General features: G+C 66.2%; 1 protein-coding gene across 10 annotated transcripts in view; it reads left to right on the forward strand.

Annotated features, from left to right (window-relative positions):
- Window positions 1-324: 324 nt before the first annotated feature.
- Window positions 325-17,009, forward strand: part of NCOR2 (nuclear receptor corepressor 2) — a 151,634-nt gene continuing 134,949 nt past the window's right edge. For 5 of the 10 annotated variants that reach the window (XM_036014359.1, XM_036014360.1, XM_036014361.1 and 2 more), the window contains exon 1: window positions 325-617. The gene's annotated coding sequence lies outside the window, so the exon portion shown is untranslated. The remainder of the gene's footprint in view (window positions 618-17,009) is intronic. The other 5 variants (XM_036014362.1, XM_036014363.1, XM_036014364.1 and 2 more) reach the window with 1 other exon arrangement.

A 17,009-nucleotide genomic window follows, 5' to 3' on the forward strand; every position in this document is an offset into this window, starting at 1 on the left:
GGTGTGCGGCCCGCCGGACAACTGGGAACAGGAGGAGGTGTTTTCCCCTCCTTCTTCCTTCGGGGAGAGGTTTAAAAAGAAACTCGGCCTCGCTCGCAAGTATGTGTGTGTGTATAGAGCAACGTGCGCGCGCGCGACAGCCTGAGTGCGCGCAGGACCGGAGGAGGAGACGCGGGCCCTTTAAGGAGCCTGAGGGGGACGGGCTGTGCGCGTTGGTGCGGGCGGGGAGCCCGGAGCTGCGAGGCCGAGCCACCGCCTCCCGGGCTCCCGCCCCGCCCCCTCCTCCCCCTCCTGCCGCTGCTGCCGCCGCCGCAGCCACCGCCGCCGCCGCCGCCGGGGAGCGGAGCCGCGGGCAGGCCGGGCCGCACAGCAGCCCCGCGTCCGCCCGCGCCCCGCCCTAGCCGTGCGCCAGCGCCCTGCGCCCCGCCATGCGCGCCAAGTTGCGGGCCGGGGACCCGGGGCCGGCGCCCTAGGAGGCGGCGGCGGGAGGATCGCGCCCCGGCTGGAGGCACGGCCTACTGCGCGCCCCCAGCCGGATCCGCACCGCCACTTGCCTGAGCGCCTGGGCGATCTGAGCGCGCCCCGACTCTGGGCGCAGCCACCGCCACCTCCGCGAGGTGAGTTGGGGTCGGGGGTCCCTGTGGAGGGCCCGGTGGAGGCGCGGGGTGCGCTTCCGGGGGATCCGGGCAAGAGCGGGTGGCGCACGCGGCGGAGTTGGCGGGGCCCCTGCACTCTCGAGTTGGCGCTCTCGGGGGCTGGCCTGCTGGGGAGCAGGGCGCCCCATCGACACTGCAGCCCGCGTGCGTGGGGGCACCGGGGAACTTAGGGGAACTCCAGCTCCCCGGCAAGAGGGAGTGGGGGGGCGCGGGGGCGCCCTGGAAATGCGGAGGTCAGCCCCCATCTTGTGGGGCATGGCCGCCATGCTCCTGCCTCCTCCCGTAGCAGCACCAGAGTTTGGGGGTGACACTGCGCCTTATTTTTCAGCGTGCAGCGCGGGTTTGGGGAGCCCCTGGAGATGGCACGCACGGCTCCCCGGCCTGGCTGCGGTGAAAGGGCGCATGAGGGTTCTTGCTAGCTGAGGGGTGCCCCTGGCCTCGGGCGCTCCCAGGCAGGGGACCTGAGGGCGCTGGGCGGGGGTACCCCCGGGAGAGGCGCCTGTTGTTCCCCCCTCCCCCGCCGCCGGTGTTCCTGGTGTCTGGGCCTGCCTCCCGCGGCTGGTGACGCCCCATTGGGCCGCCTGCTGGTCCCTCCCCCAGGCTGTGCGGATACTTGGGATGCCACTAGTTTGGGAAGTTGGATTTCAGAGCTGATCCCGCTTGGGCCGGACCCGGTGGGTCCACATTTGTGGGAGACTCTCCCCAGAGACGTACGGGGAGTAGGGGGCCCCGTGGGGCGCGCCTTCCCCACCCCAGGCGCTCGCAGGAAAAAGCTGGAAGGGAGGGAGGGAGCGGGCGGGCGGGCGGGAAAGACAGGCTGTGCCGATGAGCGCCGCCCCCCGGGCCCAGTTAGCGTGGGGCGCCCGTGTTATCTTTACATTGTAGGTTTATTTTTTGGGGAAGCGAGTGTCCTCTCGTCGCCTGTCGCCGCCTGTCGCGTGCAGCGGAGGCGGATCTTTTCTGTCGGTTCAGCCTCCTCCCTTCCTCCCCCTCCCCCCGTTGGTGAGAACTGGTTTTATTATGATTATTTTTTTTTTCTGTTGCAGCTTTGGAGGAAGGATGTGTGAGGGAGGCAGGGACGGGGGGAGAGAAGATCCCTGTGGGCTGGATGGGCTGTGTTATCCGTGGCCTTGACTTTGCCCTTTTTAAGCCGGATCTGGGTCTCAGGCTGCTTTGATCTAAGGGGCTCTTGGGGCCCAGAGGGAGGGTGTAGGGGGTCCCAGGGCATTTCTGTGCAGGTTGTTGTGGGTGGCCTTTTTTTTTTTTTTGGATTGGGGGTGGGGAAAGGAAGGGGGGGTGTGAACTGGGGTAGCCAGCACTCACAGTCAGCTCTGCAGCTCAAGTCCCTGGGTTGGAATCACGTGACTTTGGCCGCTCTCCTGGCTGTGTGACCCCCGACAAACGACTTCACCTCTCTGTGCCTCGGGGTTCTCGTCTGCAGAGTGGGGTAACCGCAGTGACACCGAGCTCACAGGGGTGCTGTGAGAGCACTGAGGGCACTGAGACCGGGCAGGTCTCTGTACGCGTGTTCCCATGGCCACTGCGGTCATCGGTCCTGACTCTGAAACCTGGCCTTTCATCCAAGGGTCAGGAAGTCCTGTGAGGCTGTGCCCGGGCGGTGGGGGCCTTGGTAAGGGGAGGGGGCCCTCTGGCCCTCCCCTTGGCTGTTACCCTTGAGGATGGAGAGGGGCGGTGGTGCCCTCCGCCCCTTGGACAGACGGGCAGATGGAGGCAGCCGTGCTAGCTAGCGCCAGGAGGGGGGGGGCCCCTGGAGCCGGCCGTGCCTGGAGCCAGCCGTGCGCGGTGAGCCGGCGGCGGGGCTGCAGGGGGCATCCTGGGCGCTGTCTGGCTTCCCCGCGCCTGCTGCCTTGTCCCTGCCTGGAAATTTACCGCCGACACTGCCAGGTGCCTGGGGAGTCTGGGGCGCCCAGACGTGGGGGCGGGAGGCAGCCGGCCGGCCCCGGCCTCTTCCCACTGAGCTATTTACGCTCGCTCTGGATCGATACTATTGATGAACCCATGTAGATGGTAATGTGGCTGTCAGGCCCCGGTGAGGGATGGAGACCCCTCGTGGGGCTGCGCACACCCCCTCCCTCCCTCGGCCCGGGTTTGGCTACGTGGGAAAGATTTATTTGGCATAACCTGCTCTTTTCCCCCAATTAATAATACTCGTACCGCCTCCTAAAGATTTCTGAGCTCTGCAAACACGCATTCAGCTGCCCGAAAGCCCCGAGCTGGGGAGGGCTTGATTGTTCTCTCTGCACCGGCGGCCAGGGTGGGGGGGTGGCCGCTGGCACGTACCCGCTGGCTGGCGGGCGCGTGGGAAAGCGGCCCCCGTTGAGGCTGCGTGTCGGGGCTGCTGGCCTGGTTCCCCCTGATGGCAAGGGGTGGGTGTGCCTCCTTCTCTGTTCCCACCCCCCACTCAAGGCCCGTGGGTGGAGAAGTTAGTTAGTGGATGGCTCAGATTTTTTTGCGGGGGTGGGAGTGGGGGGAGGGTTCGCTCTTCCTTACACCTAACGGTGCCAGGAGCAGGGAGCTACGGCTCCCCCGCTCCTTCCGACAGCTCTCCGAACTGACAGTCCCCACGGCAAGGCCGTGCTGCTGCCGACAGGGGCGAGGGTGGGGCGGGGGTGAGGGCCTGTGCTCGGGCGTGTGTGTGTGTGTGTGTGTGTGTGTGTGTGTGTCTGCAACTCTCAGAGCCAACGGCAGCCTCCCCAGGTGACACCTGGAGACTGGGCTTCCGAAAAGGGGGACCGCTTGCAGGGGAGGGCGGGCCCCGCCAGGGGGCTGTCGGAAGGGGCCGGGTCTCGCCCCGTGGGTGGGTCTGGCGGGGTTCCCCAGGGAAGCGGTGCTTGGGAAAGGCCGGCTGGCATCCTTGGAGGGTGCCGGCCGCGGAGCACCCAGGCTTCGTGGCCTGTCATGTGAACTTTAGTCCGGGACCTGGAAAATGTCGTCTGTGTGACACGTCACACATACATGTGTGTGCACATGTACACAGGAGTGTGTATGTGCACTCACACACGTGTATAGTGCAGTGACAGTAACAGCCAACACATACCAAGCACTTCCCATGGGCCAGGGTCTCCGCTCAGCAGGGACCCGCGGGTTGACTCTCCCTCACCAGCCTGTGCGGTCAGGGCCAGTATCGTCCCATTGTGTGGACGGTGACATGGAGGCGCAGAGAGGCAATTTGGGGGACTTGCCCAAGGTCTCGGGGTCCGGATGTGCGGTAGCACCTGGGGTCATTCAAGGTCACGTTGGCGCAGTGGGGGCGCACCGCAGACCTGCCCTGCGGTGAAGGAGTCGTGGGTCTCACGTGAGCACCTAAAGGCCTCTGCCCCCGGGGTGGTCAGCAGACGGAGAACCCGTGCGTCCTCTCCCTGCCCCACCCCACCCCGCCCCCCTCCGCCCCTGCCAGGATTTGGGGAGAGGACCAGCGCCAGCCAGCCAGCCGCAGGCCTGGCATTTCTTTGAAGTCTCATTTTATCTTAAACATTCATGCAAATTTGGCATTCCTCTTGGCGACCGGGCTGTGTTTATCTGGAAGTGAAAACGCGGCTTTGAATTATTTAGCGCGGCGCAGACCTGCACCCGCGGAGCACCTGCAGGTAGGCCGCCCGCCCGGGGGTGTTGGCGGCTGGGGACCCGGGGTGGGGGGGCGGTCCGAGGATGACACAGCTCTTTCCCGTTGTGCAGCTGAGGGTGAGGGTCAGGGGGCCAGGCTAGCTCCAGGTCGCCCAGCGCTGCAGGTCGCCCAGCGCTGCGATTTCTCTCCCGCTGGTGACTCTCTCTGTGTCGGCCGGAAGTGAGGCTTCCGTGCTGGGCGCTAACCAACACCATGGCCCTCCGGGCTCCGGCGGGGCCCCGCGGGAGGGTCTCCTGGTTCACAGATCGGTGAAGAGTCACCGAACACCAGCGCGAGAGCTCAGCCTGGGAGTGCTTAGCTCGTGACCCGGGCAGACCGTGGAGCGGCTCCCCCTGAGCTGCAGTCCCAGCCGCTCCCAGAGTTCGGTGTCCACCCCGTAGAGTGGGTACGTGGCCGCGGGGGCCGTGGGGAGGGTGGAGGGTCAGAGAGCATGTGTGCGTGCTGGGTTTGACGTTCGGCCGTTTGACTTGGGGCCAGTCACTTATGAGCCTTAGCTATGCTCGTCCCTAAGCCGGGGATGATGACGATGGCACTTCTGATGCCTTGTTGTCAGGGCTCAGAGTCCTGGCGTCCATCCGCCACTGCGGCGGCTGGTTTGGGCTGCCCCTTGGAGGGCAGCGGCTTCCCCGTAGGACTCGTCCAGCCCAGGTCCTCCCCCCCCACCCCGGCTGGCTGGACACAGGCCATTCCTCCCCTGCAGGGGCTGATGGGACGGGTCCTCCAATGGACCGGCCCCTCCTCCCCTGAGCCCCGGGCCCGGGCTCCCTGCCCTCCAGGCACAGCAGCCCCTTCCTGCTGGGCTGGTGGGTGATGCACGGGTGGGCTCAGCTCCCTTCTCTGCCTTTTCTTTCGGGACCTGGGAGGTCTGGGGTGGTCTGCAGGGCGGGGCGGGCCGGGGAGCAGACGGAGGGGCCTCCTGAGGGAGGGCCGAGGGCCCCTGCACCTGGGGTGGTTCTAGAAAGGGTTCCTTGGGAGTTAGACTCGGGATGGAACCCTGCTTCTGTCAGTCACCAGTTACCCGAGTGCAGTCTCTGACCTTCTGGCCTCAGTTTCCTGACCCTTAAGGGGGCGGGGGATAGTGCCCACCTCGGGGGGCAGCGGGGGGCAGCCCGGAGCAGCCCGGTCCAGTCCGCCCGCCTCGGCCCAGAGAATGTCCGAGCTGTCCCCGCCGGGGGCCGTCAGGTGCGTGTGGCTGCTGAGCTCCTGAAACGTGGCTAGTGCGACTGAGCTGGTCATTTCGTTTCACCGTCATGAACTTGAATTTGAATGGACACAAGTGGCTGTGGCTGATGGCTGCCGGACCAGACAGCCCAGGGCCGGAGGGCAGAGTGCGGTTCCGAGTGCGGGAGCGGGGCCTGGCTCTTGGCGTCCGACGTGTTCCTTCCCCCTGTGCTGTCCCCTGCCTGCCCCCCCCCCCCCCCCCCCCCCCGAGCTGGCCCAGGCCCCTCCGCCCTCTGTCTCCCTCCCCTGTCCCGTGGACATTTCCCGGGGGGGGGAGTCCTGGATGTGCCCCGCCCAACTCCGTGGCCACAGCCACGGGTGGTTTCGAGCTCTTGAAGGGAGGCTGAGGTGACCCAGGAGTGGGGTTGTGTTTGGCTTCATCTGAATACATTTGAACAGCCCCCCCCCCCCCCCCGGTGGCCAGTGGCTTCCAGGGTGGGCCTTCTCTGCTGACTGAGGGTCACAGGTCATGGTGGGGCCACTGGCCAAGCGTGCTCTTCCTCCTGGCTCTGCAGGCGGCCGTCCCTGAGACGGGAGCGCTGTGCTCCGTGTCCCCATGTCCTTCACTGGCGGTCTGGTCTTGAGCACAGGAGGCCAGCCCAGGTGTGTGCAGCAGGGTGGGCGCCTCTCACCCTTGGGGCCAGGGACCCCCCCCCCCCCCCCCCCCCCCCCCGCAGTGGGGACGATTGCCCCTCAGCCCCGTGCGCTTGGCTCCGGCAGAGGCGTCGGTGAGGCCGCTCTCGGACCCTGCTGTCACGCCCCGTCGTTTTTTCTGCCCTGAAGGAATCCATCCGTGGAGAGAACGTCTCCGTGAACCTCTTTTCCGGAGGACGTTGCTTCCCGTGTGTCATTGCGGAAATGGAAAACCGAAACGTGATGCATCCAGACGCTGCTGCGTGCTTTGGGCTTCCTAAACACTCACTTTCCTAAAACAAAATGCCCGGGTCTGCTCAGAAATGAAACTCACGCGCACAGGTAGGGAGGGACCCGTTCCCGGTCCCGGCCTCCCAGTTTCCGTGCCCTGGGGGGCAGACCCACGCCGGGAACGCTCCCCGCTCCGGGCAGGGACCTCTGGCCCGGTGCCCGCCTCGGATGGACGGTGGACGCGGGAGCGCGCGCGCAGACCACGTGCTCCCTCCCCTCCCCCCGGAGCTCCGATGCCTCTCGGAGCGGGAGCGCGCTCCGACCCGCCAGCTGCACCCCGGGGACCTAGGGGGGCCCCTTCCTGTTATTACACCGAGTGCGAGCTCGGGACGGGTTTTACACCTTTCACGGCTGGAGAAAATGCAACGGGGACGACTCTCCCGTGACCTGTGAAACTCACATCTCAGAGTCCACGGAGGGAGCCCCGTTGGGACGCGCGGCCCCGCCCGCTCAGCCCTGTGTGGTCCGTGGCCCGGAGTGCGGCAGGGGTCGGAGGCTAGAGGTCGGAGGTGGGACCCTTACATCTATCGGACTTCTCTCTGGCCCTGGACGAAAACCACTTGCCCAGCCCGGACAGGCAGCGGGCCCATTTTTTTTTTTTTTTATTTTATTTTTCATCCACAGTTGATGTTCGGTATCTTTGGTGTTGGTTTCGGGTGTACAGCCCAGGGGGTAGAGGATGGTGGGCTTTACACAGTGTCCTCGGCGCCTCCCGGACCCCCCGGGCGGGGTCACCACACCGACACTGGCCGTTTTCCCTGGGCTGGACCTTGCGTGTCCGAGACTGTTGGGGGCTGCCAGTCCGAGTGTGCTTCCTGCTGGCGTCCCCTTTTTCCACCCGCACCCCCCAGCGCCCCTCCCATCTGGCAGCCCTCAGCTCCTCCTCTGCATCTGAGCCTGTTTCTGTTTTGCGGGTTCCTTTAGTCTGTTCTTGAGACTGCCCGTAAAAGTGAAGTCACGGGGGTTCATCCTCCTCTGTCCGGCTTGTTTCACGCAGCACAACGCCCTCCAGGCCCGTCCGCGCTGCCGCAGACGGTCAGGTTCCTTCTCGTGTGTGGCCGCGTCGCCGTCCGCCATTCAGCATAGCCCTCCGGGGTTTTCACCATGGGCCCAGAGGGAGGCATCAGTTTGAGGGTCACACCAGGCTGCTGCTGTGGGAGGCAGGGCGGGAGGGGGCGGGAGAGGCAGCGTGGGGGAGGGCTGACTTCCGGCAGGATTTTTGGCCTCGTGTGGTGCCCGAGGGATCGTGGTCCCCTCTGCAGAGGGTCCCACTCACCTTCTGTACCACGCTCTGTAGCCTTCACAGTTTTCGCCAAGTTACTCGTAACCCATCTAATTTCCCCCTTTGCTTTGGCTGGCAGGAAGCTCAGAGCCAGATTTACAGTGTGGTTTGGTTTGTGTTTTGGTTTTTATGTCATGAGCCCTAATTTCAGGTTAGTTTGCCCCTGTGTTTTCCCTTTGCTCTGCCCTCGCGGTACCGTTTATCGTATAGTTGCATTCCTGAAAGTTTCTCTGCTCTTGAGGGGCAGCCTGGAGTGGGACGGGAGTCAAGAAAACACTTTCCAGACTGTTCTTCCCCGGTGCTGGGGGGTGGGGTGGGGGTGCTCCTGATGGAGGATCCCAGGAGGAGACCAAGGGCTGGCCCCTTGGAGTGTCCTCACTGAGGTCTGCCCCCGGGTGAGAACTGGGGTCTTGGGATGCCCATCAGACTTGGGAATGGGACAGGGAGTGACGGGGACAGTGGAAGATGTCCCTGTGTCAGGCCTGTGTCCCTTGAGAGCCACTTGGCCTGAGGGGAGGCCCTGGTGTGTGTGGGGGGCAGGTGATGTGCCCACTCGGGTGGAGTGTGAGGCTGTCTGCTCCACATCTGGGGACCGGCGCTGGGGGACTCTGGGTGTGGCGGTGGCCGTCCTGCAGGTGTGTCCACAGGGCCGCTGTGCTGCTTTCCCTGCTGGCTGGGAAGGACGTGGGGACAGATGTCAGCCTGAGGAGTGGGGGGGCCTGGGGGCTGGAAGGCTGGGAGGCTCACAGGGAAGGGGGGTCTCTCTCTCTCGGACCCCCGCCCCCCGAGTGCTGGGCTTGGCCGGGTGTCTGGTGACCTTCGTTGGTGGCTTAGGGCTTAGAAACTGGCCAGTTTCTAGCAGGCTGGGCGGCGCATCCCGGGACAAGTTCTGGGGCCTCTGTGCCAAGCCCCTCAGTTTGCCCAGCAGCGAAATGGGCTGATGAGCGAACTGTGTGGCCTCACAGCTGAGTGGAGCTGAGGGGCCGTTTGAGGCTGGAGTCGGGCGTGCCCTGACCCCTGTCCGTGGCTCACTGACCCGTGGAGCCGCCCTCGGGCCAGGCAGGCGGGTCCAGCAGCTTCCTGCGTCCTTTGCCCACGGGTGTCCCCCAGGGGCCTCCCGCCAGGCCTGTCCCCTTGCAGCTGCCTCCCTTCCTGGGCTCCCTCCTGGTGTATGAGGCACAGGCCACAGAAGGCGGTGGTGTCCCCGCCCTCTTGGCTGCCGCCCGCTCCCTGGTGTCCCAGAGTCTGTCCCTCCCTGTGGCTGCGCTTCCCACGCAGCGGCCCCAGGGGCCACCGCGCTGTGTCGTGCCCTGACCTCACTCAGGGCCCTGCGGGGCTTCCCACCGCTTCTTGCACGAAGTCCAGACCGTTCTCACCACCTTGGGGGCCTGTCTGCCAGGCCCTGGCCGACCTCTGACCTCCCCTTGGCCAGCTGCCCCGCGGTCACAATGTGGGACTTCTGGGCTGGCAGGTCTGGAGGGGTGAGGGTGGGGAATGGAGCTTTCAGTGGCCTCTCAGGGTCTCTCCGGGAGACGCTGGCAGTTGGAAGCCCCGGAGGCCAGGCCCTGAGGTGCCTGTGGGGAGGGGGTGTCTGGGAGGCCCCCTCTCCTCCTCGCCACTTGTCCCCATTCTGAACTCCAGGCCTGCCGCAAACCCTCTGGGAGCACTGCCCTGGGGCTGCGCGGTGTCTCTGTGGCCATGGCAACCGGCTGGCACTGTGGCCTGCTCGTTAGGCTAACGAGGCGAGCCTGCTGGGCCGAGGGGGGGCCGGGGATGTGCTGCCCCGGGTCTCTGCTGGGCGTCTCTGCCAGGCCGCCGGCCAGCGGTGGAGCTGGGGACGTGGGGCGGGCGTGGAGGAGCCCGGCTGGAGCCAGGGACCCCTTCGGGGTCTGGGGGGCCCGGCCAGGCCTGCGGGGTTGGGGCTTCTGGTGGGAATTATGTGTGGGTGACCCCTCTGGTGACCAGTTAAAGCAGGGGGTGGGCACCAGGGCTCTGTGTCCTCTGTCCCCCCATCTCATCCGCCCCCCTAGCCCAGCCACTCCTCCCAGGGGGCAGACACCCTCCAGCAGTGGGAGAGCGCTGTGGAGGGGCCCCGCTGCCCATGACCTTGGCCTCGACCTGGAGCTGTGGGCGAGGGACCCGCAGTGGGAAGAGGGACCCGTAAGCTGTACAGGGCTGTGACAGAGGAAGGGGACAATGCAAGGGGGACATCCGGAAGCAGAGAGAGGCCCCCTGGGAGGCGGAAGGGTGGCGTGAGGTGGGGATGTCGGGGTTCACTTGCCCTGCATTCTTAATCCCTTCAAACCCAGCGTGGGTGCCTGGCCCAAGGAATGGCCAGGAAAAAAGGATGCCCCCCGACCATCCCCGCCCAGCCCCCTGCTGCGGGGAGCCAGGGTTGGCGCTCCCGGGTGCACCGGGTCTTTTGCCACGGCCCCGCTCCCCAGGGGCCCTTGTTCCAGATTCTCCGGGCAGATGGGGCTTCCTTCCCGGCCTCTCCGACAGGAGGACGAGGAGAGGACGAGGAGGGCCCGCGTCCAGAAACCCGAAGCTTGCCATTAGGTGAAACGTGATCCTTCGGCGAGGGGACCTTCCCCGCCCCCCAGCAGACGAGGCTGCGGGCACCCGCAGCTCCTCAGCCGCAGCTCTGGCCGGGACTCTGGGGCCTGGGGGCCGGGGGGCGGAGAGGGGCGGGCACACACCTGGCAGCCCCGGTCCGGGCGGCTGGCTTTTATTCAGAGAAGACCCGCAGGTGGCTCTCGGCTCCCGCAGGTCCCCTCCCCAGAGGCGGCCACCGCTCAGCAGCCCTTGCAACCGGTTGTGTGCCCCGCCCCCAGGCCTCCGTGGCCTGGGGGGGCACCCGTTGTCTCCCCTGCGGCTGGAGAGCCCTGCGCGGATGCCTTCCCTTGAGCAGCTCCCGGTCAGGGAGCGTGCCTGCGCCTGCCAGCTTTGTAGGTCAGAAGTGGTCGAACATCGACAGATTTTATAGAACTCAACCTAGTAATTTCCTCCCCACGCGCAGGCAGGCGGCAGCCTCGGTGGTTGCGAGCCAGAGATTCTGACGGCTCCGTCCCCCCGGCAGCCCCCGCCCCCTCTGCAGCCGCTGACAGCGCCGAGTCTGCGTCGTCAGCCACATGGCCGTGCCTCTCCCTGCCTCAGTTTCCCTAATATGTAAAACGGGGTCTTGAGGGTCGGAAGGGACTGTGCAAGGTAGGACGGCGCCGGGAGAGTTATTTTGGAGGGAGATGTCATCGGCAGAGCGTGACTTCTGTGTCGATGATGTTTGGCCGTGGCACGTGGGTCTCGGGGTCCGCGTGCCCCCTGGGGGCAGCGCTCTGGGTGACTGTGGTGTTCGGACCTCCTCCCAGCCCTGTGGGTGCTCAGGGGCTGTTCTGTCTCCTGCAGGTATTCCCGGGGGCTCCTCCGGATGCAGCCGGGGCTGAGCCCGGACCCTCTGGGGGCAGGGGGCGCCCTGAGCTCTCCCCTGGGCCAAGCCCGTGGGCAGGGCCTGCGGTTTGACCACTGCCTGGTGGAAAAGGCTTTTTTGGTTTTTAGAAGCACCACAGACGTATTCTCAGTAAATTGGAAGATGAAGGGAAAAAATCCTGCCCATGCAGAAAGCAGGACCACGGTTCCCACTATCAGAGAGACCGGCTGTGTCTCAGAGCCGTGTGGGTTTTGATGGGAAGGACCCGCCCCGGCCTGGGCCGCGCAGCCGTGAGGTGGGGGCGGTGAGGTGTGTAGGGGTCCGCAGCCCGTGCTCCTTGGAATGGGGTGGGCCTGTGGTGTGGTTTTGGGTCCATTGAACCCGGGTTCGAGTCCTGCCTGTGCCCTGCAGTAGCTGTGGGGCAGGGATCCCTGGGCCCTGGTCTCCTGGCAGCCCTGCACACCGTAGGTGCTCAGCCGGTGGCTGAGCGAATGCACTGCGTGGGGCTCTCAGCTGGGTGCCCCCGACGTCCGGGCCAGGTAGTTCTGTTTGGAGGCTGTTCCGTGCATCGCAGGGTGCTTACCTGCGCAGCGTCCCTGGTCTCTGTGCCAGTGCCCCCCCCTTCCTGCATGGCGGTGACCAGACAGGACTCCAGACCTTGTTCCCCGAGGGGGACAGCCCCCCTCGCCCCCAGGACCCTCGTGGTCCGTGAAGGAGGCTCGGAGTGGACTGTCTGCAGGGCGGCGAGGCCCACGAAGGCATTTTCTTTGGAGTTCCTCTCAAGCGTGTGGATTGTGTTCACACAGGTGCTCTCGTTGAGGACCTACTGTGTGCTGGGAGCTGTCCTTGGTGCTCGGCACAGCCCAGGACGAGGCAGGCGTGTGCTCCCGCCTCCCCACCCACGTGGGGATATGGTGGCAACTTAAGGCGTGTTCCTGCCTCGGTCTCCCCTTCTGTGAACCAGGACGAGGGTTGCAGGTGGGCCCGGGAGGGGCTCCGTCACCTTGGGCTGGCTGTTTCCCTCCCTGGCCTCAGTTTCCCCATCAGGAAAGGGGTTTGTGGTAGTGCTGACCTGGTGGGTTGCTGTGGGGATTGAGTGTGTCCCTTTGCCTCAGGCCTGCGGTGCACAGTAGGTGCTTTGTGATAGTGAGCAGATGCCGTGTGCGTAGACTCCGGAGGCCCGGCCTTGCCCCTGGGGTGACCGAGGGGGGTGGTGCCTGGGGGAGGGGGGGAGGTGTGCGGGATGCACTCACGGCACCGTCCGCGCCTGGCTGCACTGGCTGGCGGGGCCTCGCAGCCCCTGCCCTCCTCCCCAGGCCCCCGAGGAGCCAGCTCAGTGAAGATCCCTAAGGCGATTAAGTGGGTTCATTTGATCCTGAACGTGAACTTGAGCAGGCAGCTTATCTCCTGGAGATGAAAGGCTGGCAGGCAGCGAGCCACCTGGCCCGGGCGGGGAGTGTGGGGCTTTTATCCTCCAACCCCTGCCCGGCTGGGGCCCATGCCGGGGGCTTCTGCCCGCCCACCTCCAGCCTCCAGCTCTTTCTGCTGCGGCGGCAGGGGCGGCAGGGGCCCGAGGGCCGTGGGCTGTGCGTGCACACCAGACCGCGGCCGGCACCCGCCCCCTGCATTCACCGAATCTGCTCAATCTCGGGAGCCGGCAAGCGCTCTGGGTGCCAGGCCAGCCCAGGCCCAGGGAGCCCGGTGCGCTCGCCGAGCGCCGCACAGCCTCGGGCGCGCCTCACGGTATTTACATACTCACACTCGAAAAATCCCCTCTGCGCTGGGCGCCGAAACCCCTCCCTCACGCGCCTGCCTGTGCGCGGAAGTGGCAGCAGCAGAAATCAGTGAGATGTCCCTGCGGCGGCGCAAAGGGAAGTGAGAGGAGGCCGGGCAGGCCGGCTCCCACGCGGCGTGAGCCAGTGCCGCCTGGAGAGAGTGGGGGGGGTGGGGGCTGCAGACGTGTGAAAGTGGCAGTCAGAGAAGCTGGTGTTTGGGTCGCTGCTGGTGGTTTTTTTTTTTTTAAACGGCCAGGTCGTTTGACAGTTGTGTGGGGACGGCTGTGGAGGCCCCTGTGCCTGGACAACGCCACCCCTCTCTGCAGTGACGAGAGTCACGAACGACAGTAGTGGGTGCTGGGATGGGGGTGGGGGCACTGCAGCAAGACCCCGTCTGTTGACCGTAATGGCACCAGGCACTGTGATGGGTGGCCCCGCCCCCCAACTCTCTGACTCGGGCATCTGCAGCAGCCTCCTCCTAGACCCCCAAATCCACTCTTGGTTTTTACCCACTGTTGTTCAAGCGGCAGCCCGAGGGGCCCCCTCAGCAGGAGCTTGTGCGCCCTACCCACCCCTTGTCCTGTGAGCATAAACCCTGACCCCCTCCCCGATGTGGGGGGCTGCCCCTGACTCCTGCTGCAGCCATTCCGCCCCTGGGCCGTGGTGCTGTCTGTTCCCCACCTGGAACGCTGTTCCCTGCAGACTGGCGCAGCGCCTCCCTGGGGCCCTCCCTGGGGCCTGTGGTCTGCAGCTGCTGATGCAGGAGGGACGTTCCTCGGTGCCTCGTCCCTCGGGTGCTGCTGGTCTTCCCACGTCGGGCCCCGGGCAGCAGAGGGCTTGGCTGCTGGGCCCCGGAGCCTGGGACCGACGGGCCGGAGGAGGGGCCCCGTCAGGTTGTGGCGTGGACGAATGGGGGTCCCTTGGCGGAGAGAGGGGCCTGGCCTGACCTGGAGGAGAAGGGTCAGCCCAGCCCTCGCCCCCCAGGACTGCCATGGTGGCTGCCGTTTCCTGCTGGCCAAGAGGCCCTCGGGGCCCGGGGTGGGGATGGGGTCCGCAGAGCAGGGCTGTCCCGGGTCATTTTGCAGTGTCCCCTCCCTGGGGCGGGGGGCTGCTCCAGGTGGCTCCTCAGATGCCTCAGGAACTAGCCCAGGGTGGGTGGCCCGGGCGGGGGCGGGCGGGGCACACTGAGGCTCCCTTTCTGTGCTGTGTCCACGTCTCAGTGGTCCGGAGCGCGCCCTTGGGCACGGCGTCCAGGCATCCTGGATGGAGGTGCGTGGTGTCCTTGCCATTGCCACCGTCCCTGGCTGCCACAGCCTCTCTTTCCCGAGGCCCAGGGAGGCTTGGAGGCTCTTGAGAATTGCCGTGGTCCGTGGGGGAAGACCCCCTGAGAGGGTCCCCGTCACTGCCCTTGTTTTCCTGTGGGCGGGCTGAGGCCCAGAGAGGGCAAGGAGCTGGCCCAGGGTCACACAGCACAGCAGGGCCGGGACACGGGAGGCCTCACATTGGAGCTTCCCACCAGCCAGGTCCCACCCATCACAGTCAGGGTGGTTATTTATTTCAGAATGCAGCCATTTCTTACTACTTCCAGTCTGTGTGTATTATACCATATTACGTTATCGTGTTCCATTTCTGTATTATTCATCACACATTTTTCTTATTTAAAAAAATCTATAATTGGTCTATCCACACAGCAGAATACCGTGCAGCCGTGGAAAGGAAATGAGGTTGATGCGCGCCGAGCGAGCGAAGCCAGACACGAAAGGTCACACGGGGTGCGATTCCGTTCCAGGCAAAGGCGGAGAGATGGGGAGATGGAAAGCCGGTCCGCAGGGGGCCGGGGGCGGAGCCGGAGGCGGGAGGCGGGGCCGGGGCGGGGCCTGGGCGGGCCGGGCGGGCCTGCTCTTTTTGGGAGACGGAGATGCTTTGGAAGGAGGTAGGCGCGCTGGTTGCCCAGCCTCGTCAGTGTGCTGTGTGCCGCCGACTTGTTCGCTTTGGTTGCTTTTTCATTGCGTGACTGTCGCCTCCATAAAGGAGCGATCTGGGGCCTGAAAAAGGCGGGCGGTCGCGGAGCCCTCGCTGGTTGCCTGGCACGCAGTGTGTGCGCGCGTCCACCCTGCGTCGGCACCTCAGCCGGGGGAGACCGGGGCTCCGTCTCGTGGGGAGGGACTGGCTCAGAGACGCTCAGCAACGCGCCGGGGTCACACAGCTAGAAAGCCACAGACCGCCCGGGGTCTCAGGCCAGAGCTGAGGTCACCAGCTGACCTTCAAGGCCTCCCTGTGGGCTGAGCCCAACGGGGGAGAGGCGGGTGGGAGGGGCCAGGCTCTCCTGTGCCTGCCCCCCAGGGTATGTGTGTGTGGGGGGGGGGTGAGGCTCTCTTGCTGCCCGCCCCCCAGCCGCAAGCAACCGGCAGGTGCTGCTCGAGAGGGCGGGCGTGCCTGGGCTCTCTCCGCAGAGATTTAGGCTGGCTCACCAGCCCCAGGCCCGGTGGCTGTTCCGTGCCCCTCGTCCCCGCCCCCGCCCCCGCCCCAGCCCCGGGCACAGAAGCAGGAACTTCCCAGCACGGCCCCGGGCGGGCGGCGGACTGTGAATCAGCGCGGTTCACTCTGGCGGCAGATAGCGTGGGCCCTCGGGGGCTGCTCTCGTTTCCGGAGAGTTCCTCGCCGTGACTCAGTGCCATCCTGGCCTCGGGGACCCGGGCTTCTGCGCACCTGCTGGGCTGAGCCCTTGCCCCTGTGGGACACCAAGAAGCGCTTTTGGGGGCTGCCCTGTGCCAGCTGCCCTGGGCCTCGGTTTCCCGTCTGCACGGCCGGGTGGGGGTGGGGGCGGTGAGGGAGGGGTTCCTTGGCGTCTCTCACGGCACACAGTGGGAGCGAGGGGCTGCGTGTGTGCAGGATGTTGGGGGGCGGGGGGGGTTGGTGCAGGCACGAGGGGCTGGAAGTGGGGTGAGGCTCAGAGGGAGTCCGCTCCCTGTCCTTGGAGGGTCTGGGTGGAGGGCTGTGTGCGTCCTCGTGGCCGCTGGCCACCAAGCCTGGGTGTGAATGGTGGCCACCCACGCCCCAGTCTTCCTTGCGGTCCCGCTGCAGAGGCTGGGACAGGGCCTGGGCTCCGTGTGGTCTCGCCCTGGCCTGGCTCGGGGCCTTGGGTCCTAGGTGATGGGGTTACCGACTGACCCTTGGACCTCTGCAGCCAGTTTGAGCTCAGCCCCTGCTGCATATTTCACAGAGAGCAGCCCTCGGCACCACCCCCTTTTACAGAAGAGGAAACTGAGGCTCAGAGAGGCGAGGTGGTTTCCTTAGGTGACTTCGCAGCACGGCAGAGCTGGGGTCTGAGCCCGGGTGGGCTGGGTGTCAACCGCCCCGGAGCAGGACGCAGGGCAGCCAGGGTGGGAGCTGTGTCTCCCTCCGGTGAGGTCCTGGGCTGCGGGGCTGCCGAGGCTGCGTCCCTGCAGAGGGTGCCGCCTGCGGGGTGGGCGGGTCCCTCTCCTTGTGCAGATCTTGCGCTGGGTCAGGGGCTGCGTCCCCACATGGGGGTGTTCCGTGGGGGTTGGAAGCTGTGAGTGGGGAGCTCTCTGGGGGCCCGGGGGAGGCAGGGAGAGGGAGAGGGGGTGCTGGAGGGGCGGGGAGGGCCCTACTCTGTCTCAGGACCGAGTCAGCAGGAGCCGCCCTTCCGCCTGGGTTGCCAGACTCCCTGGGCTGTGTGTCCCCTGGGCCCTGGTGACAAATCTCTTTCCCTATCTGTTGACCTGGGCAATTAATTGCTCCTGGCGGTCGATGGCTCCGAGGCCCGGCCCGCCCTGCGGCCGCTGGGGGCCCAGACCCTGCGCCTGGGCGGGAGGGTCTGTGGCGTCAGCACCTGGGGCCGGGCGGCCTGTCCCCGGGGAGCCCAGCAGCTAACGCTTCGGGGCGCTAGCCTTGTGCCCCTACGTGCAGAACCTCGCTTGTCTTTACAAGGGGCCTGTGATGGGCCATGGAGGGGCACCCTCAGAGGCCCCTGGAGGTTTCCACCCCCCTGTCCCCCATGCACTGTTCCTGAGGGGGCTCCGGGGCAGGGCGCCTGGCACAGGGGACGTGAGGTGACCTC

This window comes from Phyllostomus discolor, chromosome 13 (genome assembly GCF_004126475.2).
Source record: "Phyllostomus discolor isolate MPI-MPIP mPhyDis1 chromosome 13, mPhyDis1.pri.v3, whole genome shotgun sequence".
Classification (NCBI taxonomy): domain Eukaryota; kingdom Metazoa; phylum Chordata; class Mammalia; order Chiroptera; family Phyllostomidae; genus Phyllostomus; species Phyllostomus discolor.